This window comes from Pristiophorus japonicus, chromosome 3 (assembly GCF_044704955.1).
Source record: "Pristiophorus japonicus isolate sPriJap1 chromosome 3, sPriJap1.hap1, whole genome shotgun sequence".
Classification (NCBI taxonomy): domain Eukaryota; kingdom Metazoa; phylum Chordata; class Chondrichthyes; family Pristiophoridae; genus Pristiophorus; species Pristiophorus japonicus.
This window is the reverse complement of record NC_091979.1, coordinates 140,497,277-140,516,021: the sequence shown is the minus strand read 5'-3', so window position 1 is coordinate 140,516,021 and position 18,745 is coordinate 140,497,277. Positions and strand designations below refer to the sequence as shown.

The 18,745-nt window shown below is 48.1% G+C and overlaps 1 protein-coding gene across 3 annotated transcripts in view; it reads left to right on the top strand.

Moving 5' to 3' along the window:
- LOC139259907 (collagen alpha-2(V) chain-like) overlaps positions 1-18,745 on the top strand; it is a 516,763-nt gene that overhangs the window by 7,289 nt on the left and 490,729 nt on the right. For 2 of the 3 annotated variants that reach the window (XM_070875843.1, XM_070875842.1), the window contains exon 2: positions 9,224-9,356. The exons of the other annotated variant lie outside the window; for it this stretch is intronic. The gene's annotated coding sequence lies outside the window, so the exon portion shown is untranslated. The remainder of the gene's footprint in view (positions 1-9,223; positions 9,357-18,745) is intronic. 3 annotated transcript variants of the gene reach the window in all.

The window sequence follows — 18,745 nt, the reverse complement described above, 5'->3', positions numbered from 1 at the left end:
TACACTGACTGGCTTCAAATACATTGAGCGCCTTCAGTTCAGATGGAGTTTGACTTTTTGAGTAATAACTTAGATAGAACAAGCTTTGGTAGAATGACACAGAGAGAGTGTTTACACTTGTGCGGAAGAGCAAGACTAGAGACCATCAATATAAGATAGTAACCAAGAAATCAAATAGGGAATTAAGAACATCATCTTTGCCCAGAGAGTGGTGAGACTGTGGAACTCGCTATCACAGGGAATAGTTGAGGCGAATAGTGCAGATGCATTTAAGGGAATGCTATATGATCATATGAGGGAGAAGGGAATAGAAGGTTACGCTGATAAAGTTAGATGAAGAGGGGTGGAAGGAGACTCGAGTGGAGCATAAATGCTGGCATGAACTTGTCATGTATGTATGCTTGGATTTACTAGCCACCAGGTGGCGCCACTTTTGGAGGTCATTGGGCTGTGCGCACGTATGTGCGGCCCAGGTATAAAAGGCCCGCCATCTTGTAATGTAATCACTTTGGGCCCTAATAAAGTAGAACCAGGTTTGTACCTGTTCGGAGTTTACAGTATTCAGTCTATTGAGTTATTGCACACACAACATTTAGCGACCAGGTAACAAGAACCTTTGCAGGCAAAAATGAGCACAATTGGAATTATGGAGTGATTCGTGGAGGGAGAAGATTGGGTAGACTTTGTAGCCCGCTTGAACCGGTACTTTGTGACCAACAAAATGGAGAAAAAGGCAGATGCAGTTCGACGTCGGGCGGTCCTCCTCACGGTTTGCGGTCCGAAAATCTATGGACTCATAAAGAATCTCCTCTCGCTCTTAAGTCCAACGGACAAGGACTATGAAACATTGTGTGCTCTGGAACGTGACCATCTCAAACCAGATGAAGGCATCATCATCCCAAGATATCGATTCTATACGCAAGTTCGTTCTGAGGGCCAGGATGTCGGAATTCGTTGTCGACCTAAGATGTCTAGCTGGACCGTGTAAGTTCGAAACTGCGTTGGCAGACATGCTGCGGGACTTCTTTGTAATCAGCATCAACCACAAGGTGATCCTGCATAAGCTACTGGCGGCGGTGACGCTGGATTTGAGCAAGGCCATCACGATTGTCCAATCAGACGTGACGACGGACAAAAGTTTAAAGCAGATATCATTGAAAAATCGGAACTCAGCAAGTACTATAAACAAGATAGTATCGTCCTTTGGCAGAGCTGCACATGTCAGGGCCTACCCGACTACGATTGCGAAACCTCTGGCTGCTCAATGTCCACCAATGGGAATGAATCCGATATCATCATGTTGGCGATGTGGGGGAAATCATCGGCATCATCAGTGTCGGTTTAAACAGCATATTTGTAAAGGCTGTTCGAGAATGGGGCATCTCCAGTGTATGTGTCCGCAACTGCTGCGACACATCACGTGGAGGATGATGACCAGTCTAGCGCGGATCCGGATATGCAATCCGAGATACCAGAGGAGCAAGTGTATGGATTGTATTCGTTCCTAACAAAGATCCAACTGATAATGATTAATGTAAAACTTAATGGTGTGCTGGTATCGATGGAATTGGACATGGGTGCGAGTCAATCAATAATGAGCCAGAGGACATTGGACAGATTGTAGGATACTAAGGCTGTGAGGCCTAAGCCGAGTCCAGTCAATGTCAAGTTGTGTACGTACACTAAAGAACTCATAACGGTGATTGTCAGTGCAGTAATCAAGGTGTTGTATGATGGTGCAGTTCACGATTTACCGTTATGGATTGTTCCAGGCAATGGTCCAACGCTGTTCGGCAGGAACTGGTTAGAAAAAATCAAATGGAACTGGAACGAGATCAAAGCATTGTCGTCATTGGAGGATACTCCATGTGCTCAAGTGCTGAGCAAGTTCCCCTTGCTGTTTGAACTAGGCATCGGCAATTTCACCGGAGCCAAGTTGCAGATCCACGTGGACTCGGATGCATAAAGCTCGGGTATTTCAGTACATGATGAGGGAGAAGGTCGAAATCGAACTGGACAGACTCCAGCGTGAAGGGATCATATCACCGGTCAAATTTAATGAATGGGCCAGCCCCATTGTTCTCGTGTTGAAAAGTGATGGCACTGTCAGGATTTGTGGAGACTACAAGGTTACGATCAACTGAGTTTCAAAATAGGATCAATACCCGTTACCGAAGGCTGATGACCTGTTTGCAACGCTGGTCGCGGTGAAGTCGTTCACAAAACTGGATCTGACATCGGCCTACATGACACAGGAGCTGGTCAACACATTAAAGAAACTTACGTGCATCAACACTCATAAAGGACTGTTTTATCTACAACAGGTGCCATTTTGGAATTCACTCAGCTGCAGCTATATTTCAGAGGACCATGGAGAGTCGACTGAAGTCCGTCCCCAGAACCGCCGTGTTCCAAGATGACATTCTGATCACAGGTCATGACTCTGCCGAACATCTGAACAACTTGGAAGAGGTTCTACATCATCTGGACAAAGTGGGACTCGGACTGAAATGCTCAAATTGCATCTTCATGGCACTGGAAATCATTTTCCTGGGGAGGAAAATTGTTGCTAACGGTATCAGGCCTAAGGAATCAAAAACCAAGGCCATCAAAAATGCACCCAAGCCTCAGAACGTGATGGAGCTGTGTTCATTCCTTTGTCTACTCAACTACTTCGGAAATGTCTTACCTAGATTGAGCACCGTATTAGAGCAACTGCACATGCTGCTAAGAAAAGGCGACAACTGGGTTTGGGGTGCGTCTCAAGATAGAACTTTTGAGAAAGCTACTAATCTGCTTTGCTATAACAAGCTGCATGTAAGCATCTAGTATTTGCCTGTGATGCTTCGTCATATGGAATTAGTTGCGTGCTCCAATAAGCTAATGAATTGGGCAAATTACAACGTTGCGTATGCTTCAAAAAGTTTGTCAAAGGCGGAAAGAACCTTAGTGGTGATTGGTCTGCCATACCCAAGCAAATGTGTGAGGAGACCAAACCTTACATCTGTCGCAAAGACAAACTATTCATTCAATCATATTGTATACTGTGCGGTAATCGTTTTGTTATGCCCAAGAAAGGCGAAAAATTTGTGCATGATCTACATAGCACGCATCCCGGTATTGTCATGATGGAAGCCATTGCCAGGTCTCATATATGGTGGCCTGGAATTGACTCTGATCTGGAATCGTGTACATCAGTGCAACACTTGCACGCAGCTTAGTAGAGCACCAGCGGAATCGCCGCTGAGTCTGGTCGTGGCCATCTAATCCATGGTCCAGGATCCACATAGACTTTGCAGGTCCCTTCCTGGGAAAGATATTCTTAGTTGTGGTGGATGCTTATTCCAAGTGGGTAGAGTGTACAATCATGTCATCCAGCACATCCACAGGTACCATTGAGAGCCTTCGTGCCATGTTTGCTTCGCATAGTTTGCCTGACATCGTTGTAAGCGACAACGGATCTTGCTTCACCAGTATGGAATTTCAAGAGTTCATGAAACTCAATGGTATCAAACATGTGAGGTCAGCACCATTCAACCCGCATCCAATGGACAAGCAAGAGTGTGTGGTCCAAACCATCAAGCAGAGTATGAAACGTGCAACTCAAGGTTCCCTGCAAACTCGCTTGTCACGCATATTGCTTAGTTACAGGACAAGACCCCATACGCTTACCGGGGTCTCCCCTGCTGAACTATTGATGAAGAGATCCTGACTTGAATAATCGTGTTGCATACAGACATCGAAGTCAGCAAGGGTATCATGATTGTGCTACTATGCCACGCGACATTTCTATCAATGATCCTGTGTATGTACTGAATTATGGTCAAGGTCCCAAATGGATCGCCGGTACTGTTATGGCCAAGCAGGGTAACGGAGTGTTTATCATTAAGCTCAAGAATGGGCAGACATGCAGGAAACATGTCGATCAGATAAAGCTGTGGCGCAAGGATGAACCAGAACAGTCTGAGGAAGACACAATCAGTGACCAGAGGACTCCACTGTCATCAATGAATCTGGACTTTCAATCCCTGACGTGGTCATTGCCATACCCATCAGATCGGCTACCCAGCTCCCAGTCATAACAGACTCAGAATGCTCACCCAAGGCTGGAGTTGAACTGAGACGTTCAACTCGGGAGCGGAAAGCCCCGGACCATCTCAATTTGTAAAAAGACCGTTACAATATCTTAAAAGGGGATATTGTCATGTATGTATGCTTGGGTAGGGGCAGCAAAGACAAGCTGCTCTCAGAGGGAGGAGGAGGAGGGCTCTCAGCAGGAGACCTTACCCACCTAGGATCTTCAGGGAGCATTTCACCTACCTGCACCTAAGCCAGGCACCGCTTCACCAAGGAGGTGGTCACAGGATTCAGCCACCTCAGTCAACCAGGCCTGCAGCCTCAGAGCAGGGCAATGATGGCACTGCCAGTGGCCATCAAGGTGACTGTTGGCCTGAATTATTTTGCCAGTGGCTCCTTCCGGGCTGGAACAGGCAACATAGCAAACGGCTCACAGTTCGCCGTCCATCGCTGCATCCAGGAGGTCACAGAGGCTCTGTACTCTAGGAAAGCAGACATCAGTGTTTTCTCTCCAATTAGAGAGAAGCAAGAGGGGCATGCACATGGCTTTGCCAGGATATCAGGCTTCCCCATAGGGCAGGATGCCATTAACTGCACACACGTGGCTTTGTGGGTCCTGCATATCAAAGGTGAGATGTATCGAATCTGCAAAGGTTCCACTCACTTAATGTGTAGTTGGTATGCGACCACGCCCAGCACATCATGATGGTGAATGTCTGGTATCCTGGCAGCAGTCATGATGCCTTCATCCTATTTAAAAAAGGAGGCAGACAAAAAGCAGGAAACTATAGACCAGTTAGCCTAACATCTGTGGTTGGGAAAATGTTGGAGTCCATTATTAAAGAAGCAGTAGCAGGACATTTGGAAAAGCAAAATTCGGTCAGGCAGATTCAGCATGGATTTATGAAGGGGAAGTCATTTTTGACACATTTGGTGGAATGCTTTGAGGATGTAATGACCAGGGTGGATAAAGGGGAACCAGTGAATGTGTATTTCGACTTCCAGAAGACATTTGACAAGGTGCCACATAAAAGGTTACTGGACAAGATAAAAGTTCACGGGGTTGGGGGTAACATATTAGCATGGAGAGAGGATTGGCTAATTAGCAGAAAACAGAGAGTCGGGATAAATGGTTCTGTCATGTATGTATGCTTGGGATTACTAGCTACCAGGTGGTGCCACTGTCGGAGGTCATTGGGCTGTACACATGTGTGCGGCCCAGGTATAAAAGGCAAGCCATCATGTAATATAATCACTTTGGGCCCTAATAAAGTAGAGCCAGGTTTGTACCTGTGTTAGTTTTCAGTATTCAGTCTATCGAGTTATTACATACATACAAAACATTTGGCGACGAGGGAACTTAAGAACCTTCGCATGCAAAAATGAGCACAATTGGAATTCTGGAGAGATTCGTGGAGGGAGAGGACTGGGCAGATTTTATAGCTCGCCTGGACCAATACTTCGTGGCCAACAAAATGGAGGAACCCACTGAGGCAGTTAGGCGCAGGGCGCTCTTCCTCACAATTTGCGGTCCGAAAATCTATGGACTCATAAAGAACCTTCTCTCGCCTGCAAGTCCAACAGTCAAGGACTTTGAGGAATTGTGTGCTCTGGTACGTGACCATCTCAAACCAGAAGAAGGCATCATCATCTCACAATATCGATTCTACACGCATGTTCGTTCTGAGGGCCAGGATGTGTTGGAATTCGTTGCCGACCTAAGACGTCTAGCTAGACTGTGTAAGTTCGAAAACGCGTTGGGAGACATGCTGCGGGACTTCTTTGTAATCGGCAACAGCCACGAGGTGATCCTGCGTAAGCTACTGGCGGCGGAGACGCTTGATTTGAGCAAGGCCATCCCGATTGTCCAGGCATGCATGACGACGGACAAAATCTTAAAGTAGATATCATCGAAAAATCGGAACTCGGAAAGTACTGTAAACAAGATTGTATCGTCGTTTGGCAGAGCTGCATATGGCAGGGCCTACTCGACTGCGTATGCGAAACCTGTGGCTGCCCAAAGTTTGCCAACGGGAATTAATTCGATTACACCATGTTGGTGTTGTGGGGGCAATCATCAGCCTTATTAGTGTATGTTTAAACAGTACATTTATAAAGCCTGTTCGAGAGTGGAGCATCTCCAGCGCATGTGTCCGCAACTGAGCAAGCGTGCTGCGACACACCATGTGGAGGATGATGACCAGTCTAGCGCGGATCTGGATATGCAATCCGAGATACCAGAGGAGGAAGTGTATGGACTGTAGTCGTTCCTATCAAAGAGCCAACCGATGATGATTAATGTAAAACTTAACGGTATGCCGGTACCGATGGAATTGGACACGGGTGCAAGTCAATCAATAATGAGCCAGAGGACATTCGACAAGCTGTGGGATACTAAGGCTATGAGGTCTAAGCTGAGTCCAGTCAATGCCAAGTTGTGTACGTACACTAAAGAACTCATAACGGTGATTGGCAGTGCAGTAGTCAAGGTGTCGTATAATGGTACGGTTCATGACTTACCGTTATGGATTGTTCCAGGCAATGGTCCAACACAGTTCGGCAGGAATTGGCTAGAAAAAATCAAATGGAATTGGAACGATATCAAAGCGTTGTCGTTGGAGGATGATACTCCATGTACTCAAGTGCTGAGCAAGTTCCCCTCACTGTTTGAATTAGGTATCGGCAATTTCACGGGAGCCAAGGTGCAGATCTATGTGTACTCGGATGCAAGACCCGTCCATCGTAAAGCTTGGGTGGTTCTGTACATGATGAGAGAGAAAGTTGAAATTGAACTGGACAGACTCCAGCGTGAAGGAGTCATATCACCGGTTGAATTTAACGAATGCGCCAGCCCCATTTTTCCTGTGTTGAAGAGTGATGGCACTGTCAAGATTTGTGAAGACTACAAGGTGAGGCCACACCTGGGGTATTGTGTACAGTTTTGGTCTCCTAACTTGAGGAAGGACATTCTTGCTATTGAGGGAATGCTGCAAAAGTTCACCAGAATGATTCCTGGGATGGCGGGACTGACATATCAAGAAAGACTGGATCAACTGGACTTGTATTCACTGGAGTTCAGAAGAATGAGAGGGGATCTCATAGAAACATTTAAAATTCTGAAGGGTTTAGACAGATTAGATGCAGGAAGAATGTTCCCAATGTTGGGGAAGTCCAGAACCAGGGGTCACAGTCTAAGGATAATGGGTAAGCCATTTAGGACCGAGATGAGGAGAAACTTCTTCACCCAGAGAGTGGTGAACCTGTAGAATTCTCTACCACAGAAAGTTGTTGAGGCCAATTCACTAAATATATTCAAAAAAGAGTTAGATGTAGTCCTTACTACGAGGGGGATCAAGGGGTATGGCGAGAAAGCAGGAATGGGGTACTGAAGTTGCACGTTCAGCCATGAACTGATTGAATGGCGGTGCAGGTTCAAAGGGCCGAATGGCCTACTCCTGCACCTATTTTCTATGTTTTCTATGTTTCTATGTTACGATCAACCGAGTTTTGAAACAGGATCACTACCCGGTACTGAAGGCTGATGACCTGTTTGCAACGCTAGCCAGGCGGAAATCGTTGACTAAACTGGATCCGACATCGGCCTACGTGACACACGAGCTGATTGAGACGATGAAGAAACTTACGTGCATCAACACGCATAAAGGACTGTTTATCTACAACAGGTGTCCTTTTGGAATTCGCTCGGCTGCAGCCATATTTCAGAGGAACATGGAGAGTCCCTTGAACCGTCGGTTTCCAAGATGACATCGTGGTCACAAGTCGTGACTCCGCTGAACATTAGAACAACCTGAAAGAGGTTCTACCTCGTCTGGACAAAGTGGGACTCAGACTGAAACTTTCGAAGTGCGTCTTCATGGCACCGGAAGTCGAATTCCTGGGGGAGGGAAATTGCTGCTGACGGCATCAGGCCTACGGACTTGAAAATGCACCCAAGCCTCAAAATGTGACGGAGCTGCGTTCGTTCCTTAGTCTACTCAACTGCTTCGGTAATTTCCTACCTAGATTAAGTACTTCATTAGAGCCACTGCACATGCTGCTAAGAAAAGGCGACAACTGGGTTTGGGGTAAGTCTCAAGTTAGAGCTTTTGAGAAAGCTACTAATCTGCTTTGCTCTAACAAGCTGCTGGTACATAATGGTCTGTAAGCATCTAGTATTGGCCTGTGATGCTTCGTCATATGGAGTTGGTTGTGTGCTCCAACAAGCTAATGAGTTGGGTAAACTAATACCTGTTGCGTATGCTTCTTAAAGTTTGTCAAAGGCGGAAAGAGCCGACAGCATGGTAGAAAAAGAAGCATTAACCTGTGTATATGAGGTTAAAAAGATACATCAGTACCTGTTTGGTCTTCGGTTTGAACTAGAATCAGATCAAAAGCCACTCATTTCATTGTTTTCGGAAAGCAAAGGGATAAATGCCAATGCATCGTCCCGTATCCAGAGGTGGGTGCTGACATTATCTGCTTATGATTACGTCATTCGCCATAGACCTGGCACCGAGAATTGTGCCGATGCACGGAGCCGTCTGCCATTGCCCACACCGGAGTGGAGACACCACAACCTGCAGACCTACTGTTAGTTATGGATGCTTTTGAATGTGAAGGAACCCCTGTCACGGCTCAACAAGTTAAGACCTGGACCAGCCAGGACCCGATATTATCGGTTGTGAAACATTGTGTCCTTAGCGGTGATTGGTCTGCCATACTCAAGCAAATGGGTGCTGAGATCAAACCTTACAACTGTCGCAAAGACGAACTATCCATTCAGTCAGATTGTTTACTGTGGGGTAATTGTGTTGTTATGTCTAAGAAAGGCAGAGATAAATTTGTACATGATCTACATAGCACGCATCCCGGTATTGTCATGATGAAAGCCATTGCCAAGTCTCATGTATGGTGGCCTGTAATTGAATCCGATCTGGAATCATGTGTGCATCAGTGCAACACTTGCATGCAGCTAAGTAAAGCACCAGCAGAATCGCCGCTGAGTCTGTGGTCGTGGCCATCTAAACCATGGTCCAGGATCCCATCGACTTTGCAGGACCCTTCCTGGGAAAGATGTTTTTAGTTGTGGTGGATGCATATTTCAAGTGGATAGAGTGTATAATCATGTCATCCGGTACATCCACAGCTACCACTGAGAGCCATCGTGTCATGTTTGCCACTCATGGTCTGCCCGACATCGTTGTAAGCGACAATGGACCTTGCTTCACTAGTTTGGAGTTTCGAGAGTTCATGAACCTCAATGGTATCAAACATGTGAGGTAAGCACCATTCAAACCCGCATCTAAGCAGAGCGTACTGTCCAAACCATCAAGCAGAGTATGAAACATGTAACTCAAGGTTCACTGCAGACTCGCTTGTCATGCATATTGCTTAGTTACAGGACAAGACCCCGCATGCTTACTGGGGTACCCCTTGCTGAACTGTTGATGAAGAGAGGTCTCAAGGCCAAGCTCTCTTTTGTCCACCCTGACTTGAACGATCCTGTTGAATACAGACGTCAAAGTCAGCAGTGGTATCATGATCGCTCTGCTGTGATACGCAACATTTCTGTTAACAATCCTGTGTATGTATTAAATTAAGATCAAAGTCCCAAGTGAATCGCTGGTACTGTTACGGCCAAGGAGGGTAACAGTGTTTTTCGTCAAGCTCAAGAATGGGCAAACATGCATGAAACATGTTGATCAGATAAAGCTGTGGCACAGGGATGAACTGGAACAGGCTTAGGATGATACAGTCAGTGATCAACCAACCTACCCTCAGTCATCAGAGGACTCCGCTGTCATCAATTAATCTGGACTTTCAATCCCTGACATGGTCATTGCCACTCCCATCAGATCAACTACCTTGCCCCCAGTCATAACAGACTCAGAACGCTCGCCCAAGGCTGGAGTTGAACTGAGATGATCAACTCGGAAAGCCCCAGACCATCTCAATTTGTAAAAAGACCGTTACTAATATCTTAAACGAGAATATTGTCATGGGGTTACTAGCCACCAGGCGGCACCACTGTCGGCGGTCATTGGGCTGTACGCACGTGTCTTGGTCTTTATTGCAAAGTGGATGGAGTATAAAAGTAGGGGAGTCTTGCTACAGCTATACAGGGTATTGGTGAGGCCACACCTGGAATACTGCTTGCAGTTTTGGTTTCCATACTTATGAAAGGATATACTTGCTTTGGAGACAGTTCAGAGAAGGTTCACGAGGTTGATTCCGGGGGTTAGGGGGTTAACTTATGAGGAAAGGTTGAGCAGGTTGGGCCTCTACTCATTGGAATTCAGAAGAATGAGAGGTGATCTTATCGAAACCTATAAGATTATGAGGGGGCTTGACAAGGTGGATGCAGAGAGGATGTTTCCACTGATGGGGGAGACTAGAACTAGAGGGCATGATCTTAGAATAAGGGGCCGCCCATTTAAAACTGAGATGAGGAGAAATTTCTTCTCTTAGAGGGTTGTAAATCTGTGGAATTCGCTGCCTCAGAGCTTTGGAAGCTGGGACATTGAATAAATTTAAGATAGAAATAGACAGTTTTTTATACGATAAGGAGATAAGGAGTTATGAGGAGTGGGCAGGGGAGTGGAACTGAGTCCGTGATCAGATCAGCCATGGAGCAGGCTCGAGGGGCTGTATGGCCTACTCCTGTTCCTATTTCTTATGTTCTTATGTTTATCCCACGCCAGTCCACAGTGCCAGCAATCTTCCAGCCACCATGTCAAACCGGAGGGTGGCAAGGACTATCTGCTCTACACCTGACTGATGACTCCCCTCCCCAACCCATCCACTCGTGGCCAGAACTCATATAATGACTGCCATGCTGCCACGAGGAACGTCATTGAGTAGACCATCGGGGTGCTCAAGCAAGGTTCTGCTTCCTTGACAGATCGGGAGAAGCCCTTCCGTACGGAGCGGGTGTCCCATTTCATGGTAGTCTGCTGCATCCTCAACAACTGGGCCATCATGAGGGCCGAGACCTTGCCACCACGGGTTCTGCGACCACCTCGGGAGTACAAGGAGGAGGAGGTGGAGAACGAAGGGAGGAGGCAGCCTGCATATCTATGTTCCGGATGGGCTGTCTGTGAGCGCGTCATCAGACTCCGGTTTCCCTGAATAAAACTCCAAATCCCCATTGCTCAAACACTTCCCCACTTTATCATCCCACTGTCATGAAACATCACAGTATTCTCTTGGCCATAATGTTTAAATGAAAGATACCACAAAAAAAATGTCAAACATAATTTTCAAATGATTCATTCCAATATTACATATTACTTATTCACTGTCTTTCATGTCGCTTTGCCTGTCCTAGTGCTCCTATGGAGTGTTACCCCAGTGGCTGCAGCATGGCTGGTGGAAGGCTGCTGATTTTCAGTGGGGGCGACTGCAGATAAATCGCAGGATGACATCGAGCAGCTCTGGGCCAAGAAGGCCCAGCTGTGGACTGCACCATCTCAGTATGGGTGGCAGCAGTTCGGGCTGGCTGGCTGATAGGCAACAGCAAGGCCATTGGTGCAGGGGCAGTTGTGGTGCAGGTACAGGTACAGCGTCGAGAATCCGGAAGCCTCAGGACCGAGACTGTTCCAGAATCTGTGGATTTCCGGACTTTGGAACGTCTTTATGACGTCCCGAATCTGGAAACACCTGAGCTCATGTTCGTGTATTTCCGGACTTCGGAACGTCTTTCCAACGTCCCGAATCCGGAAACACCTGGGCCAAGGTCGATATGTAGGTAGGGGAGAGGAAGGAGGGATCAGGCGGCGACAAGGGGGTGGGGGGGGGCGAGTCAAGCCGAGGCGGGGATGAGGTCAGCGGTGGCCCGAGGTGGGAGAGAGATTGGTGGTGGCCTGAGGCAGGGATTTGGATTCTGGAACATTTTCCGGATTCCGGACGACCCCGCCACGGATCGTCCTGGTGTCCGGATTCCGGAACTGTACGAATTCCGGAACTCCGGATTCTTGACGCTGTACCTGTAGTACGAATGCTATCATCCTGAGATTGTCAGATCGAGTGACGGTGTCTTTTCTCCAGCACTCTCCTCTTGCTCTAGTTCCATGAGCCACTAGCACTCCTCAGGGGTGCCGCCTCAGCAATTCTAGTATTCTGTTGGAGGACAGATTGCTGTGAGACCCTGCAAGCCCTTTTCCACACTGGTAAACCCAGCCACGAAGGCAGCACTCTGAACTTGCATTGCAGCATTCTGACTTTGCATATCAAAAATATAAGCTTCCAGTGCAGCACTCAGACATTGGGTCACTTCCGCTGCAATGGAAGCTGAGACATCGCCCATCAGACACTGCATCATGGTTGGGTCCATTGCCCATCACTTCCATCCTGGAAATCATGGGCTCCAAGCTTCATGCAAAGCCCTGTTAGAGCTGGACCTCTCCATGCATCTTGACAGTGACAACAGTCTCTCTGGCAGGCCTGCCAATGTACCAAGTATTAAGTTGTGCATGCCCATCACCCTTCTTCTGAAAGCCGTTCCTCTCAGCTGAACTTATGTGCAACGTCACCCTCTGGGGAATCAGACCTTTCCCCATGTCCTGGCTGCAGGCCACTCGTGCCCAGTGACTCACCACATGCAGATCCCGCCTCTATGCTAGCCACTAAAGCACGCACAGTGTCAGTATCTGATCTGAGCTGGTGCCTGTGAGTGTGGGATCGAGTGATGGTGTCTCTTTTCCATCACTCTCCTCTTGTTCTTCCTTCACTGGCTGGGCAGGTTGGAGTTCTTGAGTACATGAAAGGTAAAAGGCACAAGAGTAGGATTGTGGCAAAAGGAATGGGTGGGGGGAAGCGTGATGTGCATGCTTACACCATCAGCAGCTTGTAAGTGAGTAGAGATTGTGGGTTGAGGGGGATGTGGTATCTGGGAAGAAGTGTTAGGTATGAGCATACTGTCATCAGCAATGGCCTTAGTAATGGCTCCTCCAATGATCTCTAGTTTTGTCTCCTCCAGCTGGTTCAGCATATGCAGCCATGCCTGCCCCCCACCTGCTAGCTGTTGCTATGCGTTACCTTGGCCTGCAAGAGAAAGAAAAGTGCGTCAGTGAGTGTGGTGCAATGTGTTTGGGTGATGTGCCTGTCCATGTATAGTAGACATTTCAAGTCGGAGAAATACCACCAACGATGTCTCCACAAGATCCTACAAAACCCCTGGGAGGACAGGCGCACCAACATTAGCGTCCTCGACCAGGCCAACATCCCCAGCATCGAAGCACTGACCACATTTGATCAGCTCCGCTGGGCAGGCCACATTGTCCACATGCCAGACACGAGACTCCCAAAGCAAGCTCTCTATTCGGAACTCCTTCATGGCAAACGAGCCAAAGGTGGGCAGAGGAAATGTTACAAGGACACTCTCAAAGCATCCCTGATAAAGTGCAACATTCCCACTGGCACCTGGGAGTCCCTGGCCAAAGACCACCCTAAGTGGAGGAAGTGCATCCTAGAGGGCGCTGAGCACCTCGACTTTCATCGCCGAGAGCATGCAGAAATCAAGCACAGGCAGCAGAAAGACCGTGCGGCAAACCAGTCCCACCCTCCCTTACCCTCAATGACTATCTGTCCCACCTGTGACAAGGACTGTGGCTCTCGTATTGGACTGTTCTTGGTGAATGGCTCTGAGATTCCTGGGTTGGGGAGGGTGGAAGTTGGCATTTGTGCCTACACCATGTCACCGATTTCTAGCAGGTTTCTGGGAAAGTTGAAGAAGCAGCGGCCCTCTCAGTGGCAGAGATATGTAAATTATGGAACTGGTATATCTTGCATTCCATAACATATGCCTGCACATGCACCATTTTAGTTGCTCACTGCATATAGCAGGCGCAGTTACCATGACCAAAGTGGTTGTTTAAAGGGACTCTGCTGAGGGTAATATTGCTAGTCCAGATTGCCTTAAGTCATTAGTTACAGGTGTTTGCAAAAAACACAGGGCTAGATTTTCCATTATTTTTGCATGCATACCACCCACTTAACATCCATTTTAACTCTGAAATGGGGTGCAATGCCCATATCTCCGATTTAGCCACAAAATGGAAACTGATGCCCATTTCTCGGTCATTTATCACCAAGCGTTACTTTCCGCATGTGCGTAATGCCGAGAAAAAATAATATCGCCCGCCCACTTTTTGGGGGCGGAATCATCAGAAGGGGCGATCCCAACATCCATAATATCGGCCAGCGATCTTTTCGGCATGTAATTAACGCTGAGATTTAATAATACTGACCGCCCACTGTTTTTTGTCGCAAAGATCATATTTGCCGAAACTAACGCCCAGTATATCGCCCATCCTCACTTTTGACACCTCGCACACATCTCACCTCACCGACAATATCGCTCACTGAAAAAATCCCTGGGAAAAAGTTGAACCAACCGGAACTACTCACAGCGGTACGGACGCCATGTTCTAAATCACAGGTCGCATCATTTAAAAGGCTGCTCTGCTTCAACCTCGGGGGAGTTCGGAATTACTCTGGAGGTGTTTGGAGGTGATGTAAACATCTGAACAAACATCTTTTCATACTGTGGACAATTGGAATTTACGAGGTGGCTTAGTGGGGACATTCATTCTTTGTGAACAATCTGAACAATCGGTTGAAAACAGATAGCTTTCATTTTTCACTCTCTCTTGATGACCACGCACATGCTGCAGACTCAAGATGGCAGAAGATATGCTCGACAGCATCATGTGCCCAATGTAAGACATGACAGACTGATGAGGAGGACCAGACTTTACACACCCCGCAAGTACAGGAAGAAGCAGTCTTACCTCAACTTGTGCCGACACCACCTGCCTTCAGAGACTGCACCTCCACAAGGAGGCCATCAGTGAGATATGCCAGCTCATCAGGGGAGATCTGCAGCCTACCATCACCATCAGGACTGCACTGTCCGTCGAGATCAAGGTCACTGTTGTTCTACGCTTCTAGTTCCTTTCACGCCTCAGCCATGAGCTATGATCTTATCGAATGGTGGTGCAGGCTCGAAGGGCTGAATGGCCTACTTCTGCACCTATTTTCTATGTTTCTATGTTTCTCAGCTGGTGATATTTGCACTATATCTCAGCATGCCACACATTGCTGCATTAGACGGGTCACTGAAGCCCTGTACGCACACAGGATGGAGTTTATCAGCTTCCTTATGACCAGGGAGGCTCAGACTGAGAGGGCTTTAGAATTCTACCAAATTGCTAACTTCCCCAAGGTGCAAGGAGCAATAGACTGTATGCACATCGCGATGTGGGCATCTTTTCAGGATGCAGATGTTTTCAGGAACCGCAAGGGATTCCACTCCCTGAATGTGCAACTGGTTGTCGACCACCAGCAAATTATTATGGCAGTGAATGCTAAATTGCCGGGCAGCATCCGTGATGCTCACAACCTGCATGAGAGCACTGTATCTGACTTGTTTAACAATCAGCCACAAGGTCAATGCTGGATGCTTGGTGACAAAGGATATGGCCTCGCCACCCGGATGATCATTCCCCTGCGTGACATCTACACCGAAGCCAAGAAGCGATACAACATGAGCGACAGAGCAACTCACAATATCGTGGAGAAAACCATTGGAGTCCTTAAGCAGTGCTTTAGATGCCTGGAACACTCAGGAGGTGAGTTCCAATAAAAACCTGAGCAGGTAGCTCAATTTGTGGTGGTGTTCTGCAGGCTGCACAACTTGGCTATCAGAAGGGGTCAAGAATTGCCTGAAGGGTCTGACAGTCCACCTCAGCACAGGGAGGAGGAGGAGGAGGACGAGGAGGTGGATGCTGACATTGGGCCACAAAATCAGGCTGATGCTGAAGCCATGCCCCCGCTCCCCTGTAGACCGCAGGAAAGAGCCGGTGGTGGCATCATAGCTGCAAGACTTTTAAGTCAGGAGCACATAAATGAGCGCTTTGCTTGAAAGAACTGTTATGTCTTTAATACTCTTTTATGAATGACTCCACAAGGTGTAATATTGTACTTGAGCTGTTGTGACCTTAGTCCCATTTATTGTAACTCCAGAGTGAGACACAAGCATGGTGGGCAGCCTTTTATACTGTGCCCTGCACACCTATGCAGGTGACCCTCAGGTCTCCCACTGCAGTGAACTCTGGTGGCACACCTTATGTGACTATACATTTAGTATACATGGTCTACCCCATACATGACATTACTTCCCCCCAAGTCCTTAATGCAAATTGACTCGTACATTGACGGTGACCTGGGCTTTGCTCTTCCTGGTTGACCATTGGAGGTTCGCTTCTAGCTTGGGTGGGATGGTAGTGAGATTCGTTGCCAGTGGAGATCCCAGTGGTTTCTGGTTGTGAGTCCATGACTACTCCATTCTCCCCCCCACACAGAGATCATGCTAATGGCCCGTTGCATTCAAGTTCATCACATGGGTTTTACATTTACATCTTGGTACATTTGTTGGGTGGATTACAGTTGCGTTTCTTTTTGTGTGGTACATTTACACAATCAGTACAGGTATATCAATACAGGGACACAAGGACAGTCTAGTTCCAGCATGGCCGGATGAGATCTGGGTCATCTGGTGGCGGTGCAGCGTCCCATGCTAGTGGGTCTGTGGGCGAGGTGAGCTCATTTTGCTCGAGTTGCCAGAGCCTAGGGCTCTTGCCGTTACTCCTAGTGTCGGGCAGGCCCAAAGACAGCTGATGTGTCTGTGACCTCCCTGTCCTTTTTGTTTGCACAGTGTCGCTGTTGCTCCCTGGGAAGTGAGTGTTGCGTCTAAGCGACGGTGGGGCTGTCTCGTCTTTTCTAGCAATTTGCAGGGGACTGCTGACTTGCTTTCCTAGTTTGGGATCCTGGCTGGTCCAGGTCCCGTTCGGAGGAGCCATTGCAGGTGACCCTTCGCTCTTGGGCATTGCCGTGGTGGCGAGTGGGTTTGTGGGATGCGTCTTTTCCACCCGGGTGGTGGGCTACGGTAGCTGACTGCGAGCATAGGCACAATTTACTGTTTCCAGCCTGTGGCGGTTCATGCCATCGGGTGCCTGCAATGTTAAACCGATCTGAGGCAGGATATCACCACCAGTGCCTCTGCTCTCCGGGGATCGTTTACTCTGCGGCTTGTCTACTTCTGTCAGCTGTGGGGACACTTTATGATACATCGTTCTGGTCCAATGAAGCAGGCTACAGCATTGGGTAGCCCGCTGGAACTGTATACGATCGTTAGGTGTTCGCCCGCTACATTGGCTGATTGCAATTTGCACCAGAATTCGCGCAACAACATTTTGCTCATTACAGCTGGACTTTTACATTAGTTACCAATGTCAAGCAGTTCATTAAAAAATGGCGGGTTGCTGGCTTCCTTTACAATGGCCTTACTACTTTTACCCCAATCATAGTGCTGCACCTTGTGGTTTGGACGCCATCTTTTCCCTGTCCATGATGCCGACTGCCGCGATCTTCTTTCCCAGGGATTCTGCCACTGAAGCAGGGAAGGCGCCCTCGGATCCAATCTTCCTCCCCAGGAGTCTTGCCACTGAAACCGGGAAGGTGCGTTTGGGTCATCTCGGCCGGATCATCGCCACGCAGTCGTGATAAGTGATTTGTGCCTCGGGGGCAGTGCAGATCTGCTCTCCGGTGCCTGGTCCAACTGAAGGTGGGGGCTTGCTCTGCCTCTGAGCATGGGGGACGTCGATCACTGGAGGGATGAAGTCTTCCCAGTTCCAATGAATCTTCTTCATCCATCTTCCAAGTAGCGTTGGTCCATCACCTGAAACAATCCACAATTGTAAATTGTGCACCGCGCCATCATGGGATACACTTACATCCACACTACCAACAACTGATATCAGTTCCTTGGTGTAGGTGTGCAGCTTTGCCTGAACCGGGACCAGCTTGGGTCTTTCAGCTTGATCGTTCCATAGCCCCACAAAGGCTTCCTGGCTCATTACTGACTGACTCGTCCCCGTATCCACTTCCATGAAGACTGGAACGCCATTTATCTCGACTTCCATTATCACGAGGACAATCTGTGGTGCAGGTATATACTCCATACACTTCGTCCTGGGACTGAGCTGCCTCTCTAGCCATCTCCCCGTAATCCGCGCTGGATTCACAGCCATCTGCTGACTCCTCTTCCACGTGGTGAGTCACAGCTCTTTTGCACATTCGCTGGAGATGGCTCTTTGTGCTGCAGCCTTTGCACACATAGTCTCTGAACCAACACTGATTGAGCCCTGTGATTACCTCCGTGAAGCCATCATACTGCTACTTGACTTACATTTGCATCCCTCAGCGGACTCTGAGTTAAAGGACTTGGGAGCCTTTATGCTCTGCCCTGGGCAGATTAACGTTCTACAGTTCTGCCTGTGAAAGGTGCCATTCTATTTACAGTACTTGCTGGGTTTGAGTCCTGAGAGTGAGTCATCATCTGCTTGGAGCTGCAGCTTGAGGTCATGAACACCTGGCTGATACTGATGGCCTTCTGCAGAGTGATGGTGGTTTCGGCAGACAGTAACCTGTGAAGAAGAGCCTCATGACCGATGCTAATTATGAAGACATCCCGCAATGCATCGGCGAGGGATGCGCCGAATCCACACGGTCCTGCCAGCCTCCTGAAGTCGGCAGCGTACTTCGCTGGCCCTCGGGGCGGTGGTGTGTATAAAATCGATGCCTGGCCATGAGGATGCTCTCCTTCGGT